Source organism: Mycetomoellerius zeteki, unplaced genomic scaffold (assembly GCF_001594055.1).
Source record: "Mycetomoellerius zeteki isolate Tzet28-1 unplaced genomic scaffold, Tzet1.0 scaffold35, whole genome shotgun sequence".
Classification (NCBI taxonomy): Eukaryota; Metazoa; Arthropoda; class Insecta; order Hymenoptera; family Formicidae; genus Mycetomoellerius; species Mycetomoellerius zeteki.
The window spans coordinates 2,938,660-2,956,595 of NW_017257338.1; the positions used below are offsets into that span (position 1 = coordinate 2,938,660).

The window sequence follows — 17,936 nt, forward strand, 5'->3', positions numbered from 1 at the left end:
CCACCGTGTTATCCGAGCCTTCGTCATTACGACTTCTCCCGTTACATAACTTTTAGATTTTGCGGAATCTGGCGGAAGGCGCGAAATGTTGCCTAATGTTGCCATTGTTCAAACTTCAGGGAATTCTCGACATACTTCCTGAGATACGTTCCGTGATCTGATTTGCGGTCGGTCGGTCGCTCGTAGATTAGTTCGCGAAATTGGTTGAGGTGACATCAGTCTAATCTGTGACTCACAATCAGTGTTGTATTATACGATTTTTCCACATTATTTTTCAGCGACAGATCTTTTGGCGAATCTATATAATATCAGATATTTATTAATGCCATGTCTTGTTTTGTTTATTGCTTATGCTACTTTGTCATTTTTATGTTGCCGACGTAACAAATTTGAAGAGATAATTTTGTGATATAATGAACTTGATATCAAATGTATATTAAAAATTCGTCATAAAACTTAGAAAAATTATTATAGAAACTTAGAAAAATTTCGTTACTATAATATAGTTTCATCGTTAAAATATCTATGGATTAATGCTTCAAATATTTAAATTTAAAATTTTTTTAAAGTTTACTGAAATCCTTTAAGAATGTCACTGTTAAATATTTTATTTCATTACTTCATCAAATTTTTGTTAGAGAAAAAGGAAAACTGACTCTAGCTTAAAACGTATACTAGTCAAACATTTTCCGATATAAACGAGGCAGTTTACGTTTTATCTCGCTGGTTGATTTCGCAGGCGAAGAGATTTCGTCTATTAATCTTCGAAAATATTTGACGGCGATAAAGTTCTGATCGAAGAAACATCGTAGTCGACGGCGGTAGAAGCAGTGACGGCCTAAAATATACGCGCTTCGTATATTCCTTAGGTAATACTGATTGGCACTTAACTACGCACGAGTTCGTCGCTCTCGCTGGCGAAAGACTCGGCGAGTGTCTGCGTGACAAGTTTGGCGCTTCGACGGGAGACGAGACGCGAAGTTCGATCGAAACTTCCGGGAACACCTAAGAACGCGTCTTGGCTTCCGCTAAATTCACGGCGTAGGTTCCAGCTGAGAGTATATCTTACCCCAGAACACGAGACATGAAGGGAGATTGACAGAGAAAGGAGAAAGGGAGAGCACACAACGATAAAGTAGCACGTAATTTTCACGAGTTGCTGAAGTTGCATGCTGTCGAAGACAATCGTCACCGTAATTGTCGGTCTCGCTGTTCGCAAAGGAGGTAACTTTGTTTCAAATTTACAAGGTGACACGAACTTGCCAGATTTTTTTCACGATTTCTTTTACGAAATAAATTGACAGTGTATGGGTGATGATCCCAAAGTTTGAACAGCAGTGATTAATTGGCTGTGGCAATTATAATTAAGCAAACTTTTGGTATTGTATGCGCAAAAGAGTTACCTTATATTAAAAAAAATTACAAAAAAAATTAAATATTTCCGACCGTAAGAAGTGAGCGTTTACTCTTTCGTCGCGGTACGCTCGTCTTCAAACGGCCGAGCTACGCCTTTGAAGCAAGGCAGCCTCTCAGCTAAATTTTAATGAGCGAGCGTGCAATGCGTTGCTGCATCTCTTTAACGCTTCGAACTTTATGCGCATTTACCGAGTCCAGAAAAGTAAACTCCATCGGGATTGTTATCTATCGAACTTAAATTTATCGAGACAAATATTATTTTTTGACAGAGCCATCGCGGAGAAGCTATTGATTTATGTAAAATTGCAGTATTCGTTGCAGTTAACTGAGCGCGCCTGCAGCGTTTGAAGTCACCCCGTCGTTTCAATGAGAAGAAAACACGTGCTTTGCTTCCCATTGCGTATATATTTTGCTCCTAACAGGCAAAGCTTTTCGCTTAAAATTGTCGTCAACAGCTTTGACTTCAAAGATATAAAGACATAATAGCAAACGAGGTAGCTTGCAAAAAGAAAATCACGTCTAAGTGAGAACTCCTTTTGCATCCAATGAGGATCGTGCGACTTGCGTTATCTGCTAGTTTCATAGAACCGTCTGTAGATTGTCCTCGTCATTATCGTCCGCAGGAGTACATTAGAGTGGAGAGTACATTTCGAGAAGCGACGAAACGTTTGTACGTATCCTGATGGTTGTTAACTTTTCGAGTTAGCGAGATAAGAGCCGGGTACGGTATGGTCGAATGGCACTTGGGTTCGAGTCGACTGACGATGGGTGTCTGTGCAAATGTCTCTCGTTTCTATGACGTCTCATTTCCCATTAACGTACATTAGGAAAGTAGCGACGTTGCGAGAATGGCGAGGAATAATTAGTGCCGTATCGTAAGGCGTTGAAATTCGGCGTTCATCATGCAGACCGTATAATCCATAAACTCATTATCCAATCTCTGATTTGATAACTAACGCATGCGTGTGTTATTGGTTGCGCAATCGAGACTCAGTATTATAGTAAAGTGACGATTAATAGTTCCGTTATAGAGAAATGGCAACGCGTGCGTCGCATATGTATTCGATTAATAATTCATTATTTGCCTGTGTATCAACTGATACTGTAATTACTGGGCAAATAGTAAAACGCAAATACACATGCCGATTACCCACTCGATAGAAACCTCGCTACGCATTTGGACGACCTGCAATTATTCGGTCGACCGGCGAGATAAATTATTCAACGTACGCGAAAGAGTTCTTATCGCACCAAGCCATTTGTCAGATACATAATGATTAGCGTGGCATAAAATTCGTTAACTTCATGCTTCGCAAACGTACATGAAACGCCATGTCATGTAATGACTTCAAATTGATGTTGCTGAAGTGTCGGATTTTGCACTCGATGTGAATTATCTTGTTTATTTACGGCTTTCTGCACGTTGTACAGAATAAATTTTAACATACATATAAATATTCATAAAAGCAAATGTAAAACGTGTTTCAAAAATTTCTGATAAAATAATTTCATGAATAATATAATTACATATTATAGTTAAAAATACGTTTAATCTTTTGTGTATGTGATGGTATATACGTACATTAAAAATTTTAATGTAGATCTAAATATAAATTCGGCTAATTATACTAGCAATATATGTTGTTAATGTCGGTCATAGACGGTTGACACAAAAAACGAGAATATCTGAAAAGCTACGGTGCTGATCGTAATTTTTCGTTGAATTTCGTTCCGCTGAAAGTGCAGCTTATCGTCCTCATTGGCATCTCGAATCCATTAAGGGTTATTTCGCATCATGTAGGCTCTTTGAAGAATAATCGTGTCAAGTGAGTTAACTAACACATAACTTCTATGTCCCCTACGTCGACTCAGTCCGGCGAATCAAGATCAAAATTGCGTTCACGTATAGTTAAACTTAATGTTAGGAGGGTTAGTTTTAATCCTTTGGATCTCCGTGATATCATTATGCTGTCGTAATATATATAATGCGAGCTTTTGCATTCAAATGAGATGACGAAATGTGTCCTCATTTCGCTCGTTCGATAATTTCTTATGCGAGAGTTGTTTCCATTTCGATTGAGGGAACAATGCAATAATCATTTCCTAAAATTTGTGCCAGTAAAGTAAAAATATCGTATTATATTTCAACTTTTTAGGACAGATTAATCTAACTTAATTTCTGGAAATAAAATAGTTCTGTGACTTTTGGATTATTTGTCCAATCACATTAAAATTACAAAAAAAAAAAACGTATAAAAACCTTTTGCTCAACATCCATATGCATAGCGATCAAGGTTGAATTGCAGAGAACTAATTAATTACTCTACATAAATAAGTCGGGCGATTAAACCTCCTAATAAGAAGCCTACCTCCCGGCATGTTTATCCCGCTTGGAAGATTGCAATTTGCAAACTGGGCGCGGTTAAGACTTAGGTAGATCGTAACGAATTAATTTTAACGTCGTATAAGTCAGCCCGAGCTACATAATAATTAAAGACAATTTAGTAATGAATTCATCGTCTTTGGTAGTACTGCCCTCGCAATGGTAGATACGTCACGAGATTATCTCAACCACCCAGTAATTTTCGTGAGACTGCCCGCGTTTTCGTGAGAACAATAATTAAGAGTGCTTCGTTGACTTACAAACTTAATTGGTGAATTATTAATAAAAAAAGAATGTTTTATCTTAGAGCATAAAAAATGTTCAGAGCAAGAAAATGTTAAAAATTTCGAGACGATATCTTATTAAACAACTTGCATAAATGTAATGCGACTGCAGGTAATGAGAAAGAAGACACTGTTCCGGATGAGGTAATTATAATTTGTAAAAGATACCATTGTTTAAATGGAAACTAGATTCATGCATAGATAATCTCGATTCAACCGCATTATCGATCCACTCTTGAGAGGTGTCGACAGTACGTTTCAGCGTTATGATCGGTCACGCGACAATATGAATACATAACGAGCCGGTTATTCAACGTTCGATTTTAAAATTAAACCTCGTCGCGTTCGACCCACCAAGACGCGGGAGGAGGGGAAGGATATGATAGTGGGAGGCAATTATTCGTGGAGAAAAAGGAAATTTCCCATTAAGCTGACTTTGTTAAAGCCGAAACAAAATTAGCCCATTAAAACAACGGGATTCTATCGCCGATAAACCTCTCTCCGCGCGTTTCTCCGCATCGTGGCCTGTCGTATTTTTATTCCGTCTTTAAACTCGTAACTAGCTAGACTATCGACAGAGGAAGAAGAGAGAGAGAGAGAGAGAGAGGAAGGAGAGAGAGAAAGGTTCCAGAGTGAAAAAAGGGGAAACATCCGGCGTGCCATCGGTCGTCCATTTTCAAGCATCGGCTACGCCAAAGAACGTTCGTTAATTTTAACAAGATCCCGGGTGAACGAATGGCGCTCGTTAAACAACGCCGGTAATTTAACTTAAGAAGCGGGTGTTGCAGTGGTATCTGCATTACAACGAATCCGCGTGCGCGTTTCAAGCGACTATTTTGTAATTAAGCGCCGCGGACAAACGGTGGTGCGCGCCGATCGATTGCCGCACCGCGAGACTAATTAGAAAATTAATCGGTAACTTTCCCGTGTAGCGATTTATCAGACGCGAGCATCGCGATGTAACACAACGAAGGGATGGGTAGAGGCCGGATTCGCGAACGCTGTATACCTACCGGCTAATATACCTACGTGGAAAATTATCGGCCTCGAGCGTGCTGGAGTTTATTCGATTTAGACGCCCGCCTCGCAAGAGCCCGTAAAACATCCACGGCTCGACCCGAGTAATTAGAACGGTAATTAATATGGTTTTTCCTCGCGCCTCGCGCGAGAAGCTTCTCTTCTCGGGGGTGAACTTTGGAGGCGAGCTGACGAAAAAGGATAAGAGGAATGAGAACAGACGAAATACCAACAAAGATAATATAAAAAAAGGTACAAATTTTTCATTTGCGAATACAATTTACCATTACATTTGCTAGTGATGCACGACATTCGAGAGTAATTTTGTTAACGAACGTACGTACAGAACTAGTTAGTGGAACGAAGCTTATCACTCTTCTAATAAAAAATACATTTGCACAAGAAGAAAATATCGTGTATATTTTACTCGACTGTTTCAGAACAGGGTTGCCACAAAATTACAAATAAGAGAAATCAAGAAAAAGTCGGAGAAATTGAAAACAGTTAGGGAAAGTCCGGATATTTTGCAAAATTTTATGGAAAATAAATATTCTTGATTTTAAAGAAGTTTAATATGCATACATCACATCTATGCAGTTTTGAAATACTATCAACTTAACAATTACATGGAAACAGTGCCAGGAATGTTATTAGTAATTTACATACATGATTTCTCTTTCTCTCTCTCTCTCTCTCTCTCTCTCTCTCTCTCTATCTATCTATCTATGTTAAATTGTTCTCTCAATAAAATATTTGATTTTGTATTTTCGTTCTGATTTTTTAAATATTTGAAAATACAAAAAATTTCAAAATATTATTAAAGCATCATGGAAAATCATGAAATTTTTTCTAAAAATCAGGGAAAAGTTATGGAATTTTAGGATGAATTTGTGACAACCCTGCAGAAAATACTTGTACATATTTCAAAAAGACAACGAATTTATACAATAAAGAAAGAGATAAAATGAGCATCCTCCAAGATTGATTTCATAGTTAATTTCCCAGAGTTAAAAGAAATTAATTTAATTTTTCAGTAGCTTAAAAGGTAGATATATGGATAAAGTGCAGAAATAAGCGAGAGATGCTATTAATATAGAAGAAAAAGAATATATCTACAGAGTTAATTTTGTCATATTGACTACGTTTTATTATAAGTTCCGTTATGCAATTACTCTATATTGCCAGCTTTCAACGAGAAAGGTATTGAATTGTATAATGGTTGGTTTACTCATTTTTAATACGGGTCGGACACGAAGCATAAATAATCCGGGCGAAAAGGAGCTATTGAACACAACGAACGCAAACGAAAGGGAGAAATGAGCCGATACCGTCGTTAATAATCTAGCTTGGAAATTCAACGTCGATAAGGGCCGGTATACAGGCGGCGGCATTTGGTACACACAGCCTTTCTATTCTCCATGATAACAAGATCGCCATTTTTATCGAGTATTTATTTCTCTTTTTTTTCCACCCTCCTCCAGCGATGGAAGCTTCTGCGAACCATTGTTTTTCGGTTGGACATTTGCGCGATTCGCTTAAGCGAATTGCATTCGACTACAACATGGTCGTCACTGACGTTATCACTGCTCTCGTTGTTGTTGACATTATTCTCTTTAACTAATACGAGAGGGCCATCGAGTTTGGTTCGATAGCGACGGGGATTAATAGTTGGCGGTGATACTGCTCCATTTCCCTCACTCCTCCTCTTCTATATTTTTCTGTCCACATTTTTTTTTCCACCTGCCATAGACACGAAATTGTACGTTAATAAAAAGCTGTACGCGAATGAACGAACGAACGAGCGAACAAATCGACGTGATAATTAATGACAGAAATAAAGAGCGAATTTTTATTCGAAAAATGTTCGCCATTGCCAGACGTTATTACCCGTTTAGTGATGTACGAGCTGTGCGTAAACTAAGCTTTCGTCGTGCAACAACATCACGTCGTCGAATCAAACGGCATTAATTCTATGACTGGTGCATGCGGTTGCGCGACGGTATTTTCCACGCATACGGGTGATTTTGGGAATTTTACTTCGCGCCACGCGATCGCGGTATATTATTTATGACGCTATATTACGTTTACTGATTTAATCATTACGACGTTAATAATGAATGATTTTTTGGTGGAACGGTTTATGGAACATTATTGTAATATAAACGCTCCGCGTGCAGCCGAAATTCGCGGCCAAAATTCGCGGCTAAAATGATGCTGGTCGCGTACATTGCAAATGTCGTTCTTTTGATTGTGGCGCGGATACATATCGGGCGATGAACCGACGAGCGCCCGCCATGTTCGAAGATTAATATTATATCCAAACATCCGGCGCAGAATGAATTTACAGAATTCAATGTCCGTAGCAGGTACGTAACTCGGGTACGTACCGTCCGACATTAAATTTGTATCGCTCTCGTTACCGGTACTTCTGCAAAACTCCATTGTATTTCATTCGTAATAAATGGTTCGCGCTGTGTGACGATAAACACGAGTCGTGTGTTACAAATGTGTCCGTTTGTTTAGAGATAACATCGTCTGTCGTGTACATGTGTTACGGGCAAAGCGTTGTTATAATCACGCGTATTTAAAATCGTGCGAAAAATCCGACAATAATCAATTTTGATATTTTTCAATTACTGCACACTGCATGAGGAAAAGGACGAAATGCGATTCTCTCGCCAAGGGGGTGGAGTCGCGCCGAAATGAAAATGATCCGCGTTTGCGATTGTGTGCTTATGGCTGTCGGAGGCTTTTGATCCTGGTCGGAAAAATCGAGATAGCCTGATAAAAGATTCTCGACCAATTACGCGGATTCGATGGGGGAGATACGCGTCCTTTTGAAGGGATAATTAGTACGATGATAACCCGGCGAAGCATGGTATAATGAAACGAAAACAGCAGCGCCTGGGGTGCGCGAGGGCCAGGCCACCGCCCGCGGCTACGAAATTGCACGGCCACCCGATATAATATTCCCTCTTTCGACCACGGTGGGATTGATTGTGTTTATCTTTCATTAGGAATACCGACGGAATGAGGGGCGGGAGGGAGAGAGGGACCGAAGCTGTGAATAATGAATCACGCGATTCTCTACCATATATCGGACGTGTACCCTTCGCAAAATCGTAACAGACAAGAAGGCGACCCTCATCCGAGTCATCTGGACGTCTCATTGTTTCGCTATAACAACGTGTTTCAAGCGAAAACGGCAAATAATAACGATATATTGCCACGTAACGATGAACGGATCCCATCTTTTTCGATCCATTATTTTGTTTTGAAATTGCAGGATTTATAAAAAGGAAGGAAAAAAAACATTAAATTTTATATTATAGAATATGCTCTGGTTAGCTTTCAAAATAAGCTTCTATAACGCGATAAACAATTTAGTTGGTTTTACATGTTGATTTATTTATTGAATTACTCACCATAATTTATTTTTCAATACATATAATATTATATAATATTTGAAATAATGCTATTTGTCAATCTTTTTTAGCTTTTTGATAACAATCGATACTGATAAATAACGAATTATATTCTGATTTGATAATATACTTTTGGAATCTTTTTATTGGACAGCGATAGCGTGAATTATAAAGGAAGACATTTGATCCGCGATTTTACCGAAATGCACAAATAGAAATGATGGCCGTTGAATTCAGCTTTAGTGTCAAGCCGGATTTGTTTTACGAGGCAAATATTTTTTGATATTTGAGCTCTCACGTGGTTTCCATTTCCATTCCGTTTTGATTATTTTGATATGGCGGCTACCGTTAGCTTTGTAGTGTAACTTATTATTCATCGGTACTCTTATATTTGGTTACATGTGCGCGTCTATATACTTTCTCTCCAAATTTTGATAAAATCCATATTTCAAATCCTATGTAGGCTTTTAGTTACACGATATTAAAGTATGGATATTCGATTATTTATTTAAATTTCGTTATTGTGAAGTTATCAATTCTATTCGAGCGCGAATATACAGAACAGTGAAAGGATTATACTACTTTTTGATAAAAAATTTACAAGTTTATTTTGAAACTAGTACGGAGATATCGTGTTTTATAAATGTAAAAAGTATTAAATTTCAAAGTTAAGAGATAATAGCTAAACCATGCATTAACAATTTCATTTTTTATTATAAACATGACTCTAATAGCTACGAATATTCAATGAATAATGTAATAATCTTACGGTTACATTAAGCGTATGATACCTGACGTTTGTATAATATCGTCTATTTTTCGTGTTAAATTTTCGTTATGTTTTCATATAAGCCGGATACATATAATAAATATAATGAATTCCAAATTACGTTTTTACTTTAGTGTTTTAATGCATTTCTCTCTTTTATCTTTTAAAAAAAAGCCACAATGACAGCTATATGGTTCTTGTTAAAATGCATAAATTCTAAGCTATAAATTGTGACGTTATATCGGACGAGCTATACTTTCTCACCTATACGTTTCATTAAACTAGAATTTCTATTTCACTAACGTTTGCGCGCGTTGAAAACTTGGGAAACAGATTTAGTACGATGGGCAGAAAATTGCGTCTCATCCAATTTTCCGTACGTGTAACCGAACACAGTGTTCGATCTATCTCGGCGTGTCCGCGCACCAAAAATTTCATTTCGATTTTATTATTCGCTTTTTTAAACTCACAGGAGAGGGAAATGACATCAAAATCGATCCGCCTTGGGCTACGTTAAAACAGAGAGCGAGGCATTTCCGCATTTCAACAACGAAACTTCAATTTCGAAGTCAGACTTTGTGCGAGGCAGGTGTAATGCCTAAAAGAACTATTTATTGCTCGCATAAACCCAAGATCATCGAGTTTGTAATGAATCTCCGATCGAAAATGTTTTGAAAAGCAATATATTACCACCGTTATTATTAGAGATATCGTATCGTGCGAATATTTGCTTAAACTTTTAATGCTTTTAATCAGAGAAATCAATTTTGAAATTCTGATAATGCCCGTTAATTATCGATTAATTAGTTTACAGTTTCTACAACGGTTAATCAGTAAGCAAACTAATCTCGTTAATTAATCAGTAAAACGGACATTGAACCTTATTTATTTCTAAGAGAAGTGAAATATTGACGGTAAAGACGTGATATCTAAAGTACACATGCATAAAGTGCATTTACATTGCATTTACGCTGCCGTTACTCTCCCGTAGTTGACTCGAATTCTTCAGCGGTCGCGCGCGAATTCTTTATGAGGACCTGCCGCTCGAGTTTATCGGATGACCTAGTGGCCCTTTGACCCCAAACGCCCGGCGTGCATACAACGTGATGCATTGCCGACCTCGTAGAAGTCCGCTTGCAGCGTGCAGCCATCTAGGACGACGAGCACCAACCACTGCACTTTTCACAGCGAGGAAATCTCGACTGGTACCGCCGAGTTTGTCTCCATTAGCGATAAATCTTGACGCCATTCTGAAATATACTTTTTACGTGAATGTAAAAATTTTCACGCGATAATAGCAGGATAATAAAAATAATGCAGTTTGTCGTACATTATTGATGCAGTTTAATCAATTTTTTTTCTCGAAAATGTATTTCAGAACTTGCGTAAAAAGAAATAAATAGTATTTTTAGTTACAATCCTATTTCTGTTAAATTTTTAGCTATTCTGAAAAAGATCAACGATATACTGACAATTCTAAATTTTGATTTTTGGAAAGCTATTTAATTAGTTAATTGATATAAACTTGGTATTTTATTAATCCGCTATTATAGTCGAATTATTAAATGTCAGAAGTTTTACTGCTATTATAGAATTGCAGTAATTTTAACAATATGCTTATTTTTATCGAAAATTAATACAGGAAAATTTGATGCATAAAAGACGGAAATTTAATGTATGAAATTCTTTTATCGTAAATTCTCTTTTATGGAATATAAAATAAAATCTTTGAAGCTTTATTTAAAAAAACATGATTTTTTGGTCTATACGCCTTTTTTTGCGGCCATCGCTTCGGTGTCGCTTTTCAGAATTTCCGTATTTTACGATGAAGTTTCCTACGAGAGTTTATTACAATATTCAATTATATATATGTGTGTTGTGTGTTTTTTTAAATAATAAATCTAACGATATTATAATTAAGTTGAAATTTTTTTATTAATATGACGGAATACAAATTTTATTAATTAACGGTCTTTTGCTATCAATATTTTTTAAATAAAAGTTTCCTGTATTAAATTATCAAGATGTAGCAAGTTTTATGTTTGTTTATAGACTGATCTTATAAACGTATAGGATATATATCCTACAATATATATATATATATATATATGTATGTATTGTCTTTCCTGAAAAACTTGATAATCGCTACTCATCGCAATGTATTTTACTTTTAATCGTATTCTTCCATGAGCAGTGCCTGCTTCGGCGTGGTATTTAATCTGACGAAATTGCCACTTTGTCCGTCCGTAATGAGTTCTCACGTCGCGACGGGCATTATGATCGACGAGGGCAACGGCGATGGTGACGACGACGGCGACAAGAAGAGAGAAAGAATGCCGAAAGAGCGAGACGAATTAAGTTCTCAACTCCATTCAAACATCACTTCCGCCCCGATGATCTCATCGCGCCTCCTCCTACGGTTCGATCGGCGGCGCGCACGTTATTATTATAAGGAGTCATTCCTCTTCTCTCGGAGTTCTTCCTCTCTTTTTTGTTCACTGGGGCTTATAGCCGCGTTACACTAATCATTAATGTGTTTTTCGCGATGCAGGCGACGATATCAAGTAAGTAGGAAGTGAATAATCGCGGCGGAGGGTCACGGGAGGGAGACGCACTGGCCGGAGCATTTTCAGTGGAAATCGAGTACGATAACTCTTCTAGACTGAATCGAACGCTCAATAATTCTTCCGGATGACTGGACGATCAGTCAGTGCAAAATATAAGCGATCTATAGTTCAAGCGTTATCGATATCATGAAAAAAGACGTGTCATTGACCTTTACCGTCTCGTTTTTCAAACGTTACCATTACTGGCCAACATTATTCCGCAAACATCGATGTCGGTCAGTGGCGCTATGTTAAATTAAACAAATGAAAGCCGCGTAAGCGACAGAGGCTTTTCATTTCATATTTTATATTTCATATCTACTTTATGCTTTAAGGGAATTTCTTTACTTAAATTATGACGTGTGAGAAAAGTCTAGCCGACAATTACATGTGACTCTTTATTCTATTTTCAGACATAGTTACGATTTAAATCTTACATTTTTTACATACTTTTTGTAATATTCTTTCAAATATTTTTAAGTTTTCAAATCATTTTTAAGTTTCTCGAAATCTTTTTATTACATACTTTTTTTTCTTGGAACGTCCTATGGTTATCACGATTTTCACGGTAAATATGATTCGAGCAATTATTGTGCTTGATGCACACATTGCGCTTTTGTAGAATTCGTAGGATTGCTTTGTCGATCAGTTTGCACATAGCCTCGGTGGAATGCGCTCTTTTCTGCACCGAGGATACACCGCATCATGGGCGTATGAAATGGTTCTTCTGCCGCCGCCGCACCATACGCTATTAATATCATGGGGTATATTTAGATTTCAATGGGGAAGAGAACGCGAGACTACGAATCGCTCGTCCGATATGTCGTCTGCAAAATGCAACCACTTGGACGAATTGCAATGAAGAATAAGTGCCCTTATCTAAAGCCTCTTTGCGCATTAGCCATATAAAAAAAATTAGTGTCGATAAAATTCACCCCTCATTCTTGATAGATTGGCAACACTTTTACTTCTCTATAAGATGCGCACTTTTAATCAGCTTGGAAACAACGCTTGTTTTCATAACGAATTATAATTTATTAATTCACTTTGTACGTCACACAGTTTTATTTTTAGTTGATATATATAAAACTTTAATCCAAATTCAAAAAAATTTCGAATCAATCTTAATTCTGTGGAAGAAAAAACGTCTTTCATGTTTGCTTACTTTCTAAATCTGAATCAGTGGATAATCACTGATATGTATCAGTGCCAAGTATGCCACTGGTAATCAGTGAATGAAATGTGAGATCCCTAACTTAGCTGATCTTTGTTATGTGATCTAACCAACCTTGTTTTAGTGCATAAATTCAATAAATATGGAATTGAAAGATTGAAATTAACATGCAAATATCAGTATTTTAGTTATATAGTGCTCGAACATTCTTCCTTTTTTAATTGAACTTCACTGATTATCAGTGCCAAGTATGGATAATTAGTGACTATCCACTGATTCAGATTTAGAGAGTAATACATCACTGTCTTTGCAGCCGCGAGCGCAATATTGTTACATCCGCGAAGCATTCATTTCTTAAGCGATGTCTCGACGCGAATTTACGCGCGCCCGGTGAATCGCATTATTTCTGGAGCACGAAGCGCCTCGAACGGAATGCACTTTCTGGTTCATATTTATAATTATCACGGCGGCGGTTTCCGCGCGCGCTCTACGCGTCCGCTGTGTGTATTCGCGGCGTCTGCCGCGACATCCTGTTTCTTGTCTCTCGTATTTTCGTTTTTCTCGTGTGCATGCGAGAAACCCCGAGATTCAACACGTGACAAACGCTCCGCGACTTCATGGATACACCCTGTATGATACGTCGTGGCCGAAGCCCTGGGGTCATGCGATAACGTTCTTCTCGAAAAAGCTTCTTAGAATAATAAGTACGCGTCTATGGTTTTCCAGTAAATCCTTAAAATATTTAAAGATTTATCCGACGTTCCATGAATATCCAAAAGAACCGAAAGCGATCCTCGTACGTCGTCGAACTTGCATTCACCAGAGATCGCTACAGATGGTTCTCCCGTGACCCGAATTTTCTAAAAAAGAAATAGCATTATCTCAAATGGAAACCGTTTTTCTCTTTCGTATTTTTCGAGCTCAAAGTGCGAAGATGTAATACCGAGAGAGACGATCGTGAAGAGAGATCTTTTTCCTGTTGTCTTTCAGATTTACTATTAATTCTCTCAAAGTTGCGACTGCCAGCTCTTCTCGGGATTTTTCTGTTCTTTTGCTTCCTTAAGAAGTATCTCGTTTTCTGCGAGCAACTTGTTCGTGGAATATCTCGAAGAGAGGTCGATGACACACGTTAGCTTATATAGAGAGACGTTCAGTTTAAAGGTCCATTAGATGTCCGGATGCAATATCGTTGCGACAGGTGACACACCGGATCGTAAGACGCAGATGGCGTATATTAAGGACACGCCACCCGGTATATCGTCACTGGGAAATGGAAACACGGATGAAACACGTTTCATTTCGATCGATCAAAAAGAGGGATAATATTATTTCACTTGAGTGTTCGAAAATATATGCTGTAAACATATCGAATGATATGTAGATAAATAAATTGCATGTTGCACATTTATGCAATGTGTAAACTGTTGGCTAATGTACATATACGTATTCACCGTTTACCCGTATTTTTCCGTTTTAATCGAGATGAATATTTTTTCTCTCTTCACTAAATTATATAAACAATCATGACCGTATCGTAACATTTGTGTTATATCGCCGGCGAATTTTAGGCCGTAACTTGGGATGAAAAACGATTACGTCAGTGACTGATTTAATATGACTGACAAATACGAGTTTGAATCGCTTTTCGTGTCGCACATGTTGATGGTATCATTCCTTCTAATGTGTGTTGCGGAGAGTTTTACGATAATTACAATAGTTTGACACATTATATACGTACGCTATTTTCTCCGATTGCGGATACAATGACAGAGAAAGAAAGAGGGGGGGAGGAAGAGAAATAGAGATAGAGTCATGAGATGGAAAATCCATTTACGATCTAAGCTTCGGCTTAGGGTAAGCCCCAGATCGGCCCATGATTTCGGTACTTCGATAACCCAGTCGTGCCAGCCGCCGGCGAGATGTTCGTAGGCGATCCTCGATCGATTTTCCCAGTATCTCCTGACACAAGGGATTAGGTCAGGGACCAGAGAAACGGGTTAGAGCACGACGAATCGGATGCTAGCACGGCCATCCGAGTGATGAGATGATTGGCTCGCTGATGAAACCTGATAGAGCTGCCCGCTGCCTGGCCGATCTGGCTTGGCGGATTATGTTCTCCCGTGCGAGAGAGCACGCTGGATCACAGCCGCCCTGATCTCATCCACTTCCGCTACGGATACCTATTCTGCTTCACAGCCTTTCGGGACAATCCATCGTTAGAAATTCCAAGATTCGATTTCGAGAAAATTGAAAATTGGAAACGCTATAATTTCGACTGCGGCCCCATTTTCGTTGCCTGATATAATATAAGAGAATGTACTTTATTGTTCAGTTGTCACGTTTTTATAAGACAACGGATATTTTTCCTGTAACTTTTCAAACTGTATCATCTCTAGCTATTGAGAGAAAGAGAATTGTTGTAATAAGCTTTGAGTGAAATTCAAGAACGTATTTCACAACATTGCATGTTTTCTCGAAGAAGATTCTATTATTCCGCATATTTTTAAATATAGATATATTGGCACTTATATTTTTCTTCTGAATAGATTCGGCTATTCATAGCTGATCATAAATTAAATAATATGTAAGTATCTATAAATTCAAGTCAGGATATCGTCTGCCGGGAGCGGATATCGAAGAAGGAAGAGAAAGCAACAAATTGCATCTAGTTGAAAACTCGTTCGGCCATCTCTCTTGACTTTCCACGACGAGCAGCCGGTCTCGAGAAAAATGACACTCTTATCTGAAAAATGGCTGGCCATAAACAATTCCGCGAATCGGTGTACGATAGCGGGCGGGCTGCTGCTTTCGTATAGCACACGTCTTGGTATCGCTCTTTAACCTGTCGACAAAGTACCGCGTGATAAAACTTGGGAAAAATCGTGACTTCGGTAGAAAAATTACGGGAACATAAAAAGTTTCGTTCTGTCCTCGCATAGATAAGATATTCAATTACCAGTGAATATCCGCGTATCGCGTGTTCGCGTGTCATTAAATATTATTTTCTTTGCTAAAACGTTGAAGTTTTCTGTAGTCTTTAAAATTTTTAATTGTACGCAATAATTCACGTACCTTTCTAACACAAGAGAGAGAAAGCGACAATGAGTAAACGTTTTCTTATTTTATCTATACAAGATAACCAAAGGCACACGACGTATGTATCACTGCACAAATATTGACGAAGAACTCAGAATGTTTTATCTGAACGAAAATTAGGAAATATCAAATAAAAATCAGATATGATTCACAGATATTCTCAGAAAAATATGTATCTATTGTGTGTGTGATAAAAAGTTTTTTGAATGATTTCCTTGTAAAAAAAACGTAAATGAGACACACCGCTTTTCAGTCAGTTAAAATAACTTTTTGATTATTTTATTTGTATTATCTAGTCAATTGTTTAATTTTTAAATTACTCAGTAATTGTCTTAATAAATTGAATTTTAATCACATTGACATTTAGCTCTAAATTAATTGAAAGGTAACTACTAAGTCCTATTATTCATTTACGCTCCTGACATTTAATTTACTGGGGCGCTTTAATTTTCAACGTTAAATAGCGCGATAATTAGGTCTTAGATTAAATTCGCGCTGAGGGAAAAATCGACTATGAATTACTGGGGAGAGTGCGAATACTCCTTATAAATTTATATCACGAGGTTGAAACTCGTCGGAGAATACGGAGAGAGAATGCGAATATTGAGACGCGAAATTAGGAAAATTAATTGTTGCCGTAGACAGACATATTCCATCCACGATCCTTTCGCGCAGACACTTTTTCCACCACGTCCGGACGTCTTTGTTACTCGCCTTCGTAGCTCGCCGAACGAAGTTTTCTCTGGGTTTTACCATCCGTAGAGGCGGCCGTTTAGACGTCAACAGCTGCATCGCAGCCCGTCCCGGCTGCTAGTCGGCTCTATTTGTTCCTCTTACATTCTTCATGGAATAGTTTGGTCTCGCCGTGGATATATACCGACTGACTGCGCGCCCCGAGAGGGATTAAGAATATCTTTCGGCTCTCGTCGGATGTTCCGAGGCGAATCGGCGTTGGTTCGCGGCTGTATTAGTCCCAAGATGCTTCTCCCTTCGAGTGAAGCACCACTGCGGGTCGTTTGATAAAAGGGACGAGTACGCCGTGACGACCCCTGAACTCGGAAGCGTTCTCAAGGAAGAAGCGAGAGGTCCAGAGAAAACTACTTGAATCGTAAAATTCTTCGAGATAAGACACCGACAGTATAGGACACTTTGAACATGAGAGATTTAGATAAGAGAAATCGATGCGCTTGTTGAACTTACGAATAAGTACTTTGTGAATTGGAATACGCTTTCCTCGGACACCAACGCACGTTATCTAAGCGAGAGATACTTGTCCGAGAAGAAGGAGAATAGCCGAAGGGAAATCTGATTGTTGAATCTACGTGATATTTTATCACCCATTCAGATTGGTCGATTACAAAAGCAAAGATATAAATATTCCGTGTTTCTGTGCGAGCTTTCATATTTCTTGAATCATGCAAGTCAATAATGGATACAGGAAATGTAATCAGAGAACATACGATGCATGTATAATAAAAAAACCATTAAAAAAGTCAAAATGTATCGCGCGCGAATGAATAATTTCTTAATAATTTATAATAGAATTATGAATTATTATGAAAAATATAAAAGAGCAATTTTTGAATGCATGTACTCTTCTTGTATGGAATTAAAAATGACAGTTAAAAATAACAAACATAAAGCAAGGATTGGTGTTGATATTGATAAATTTCTCTTAGATGTCAGATGTAAAATACTTATTTAATAATACCTGAAGCAAATATATAAATTTATGTTTTTACATCCATTTGTCACAGATAAACATA

General features: G+C 37.9%; 1 protein-coding gene across 1 annotated transcript in view; it reads left to right on the forward strand.

The window, feature by feature from the left end:
* hiw (MYC binding protein highwire) overlaps positions 1-17,936 on the forward strand; it is a 182,175-nt gene that overhangs the window by 129,956 nt on the left and 34,283 nt on the right.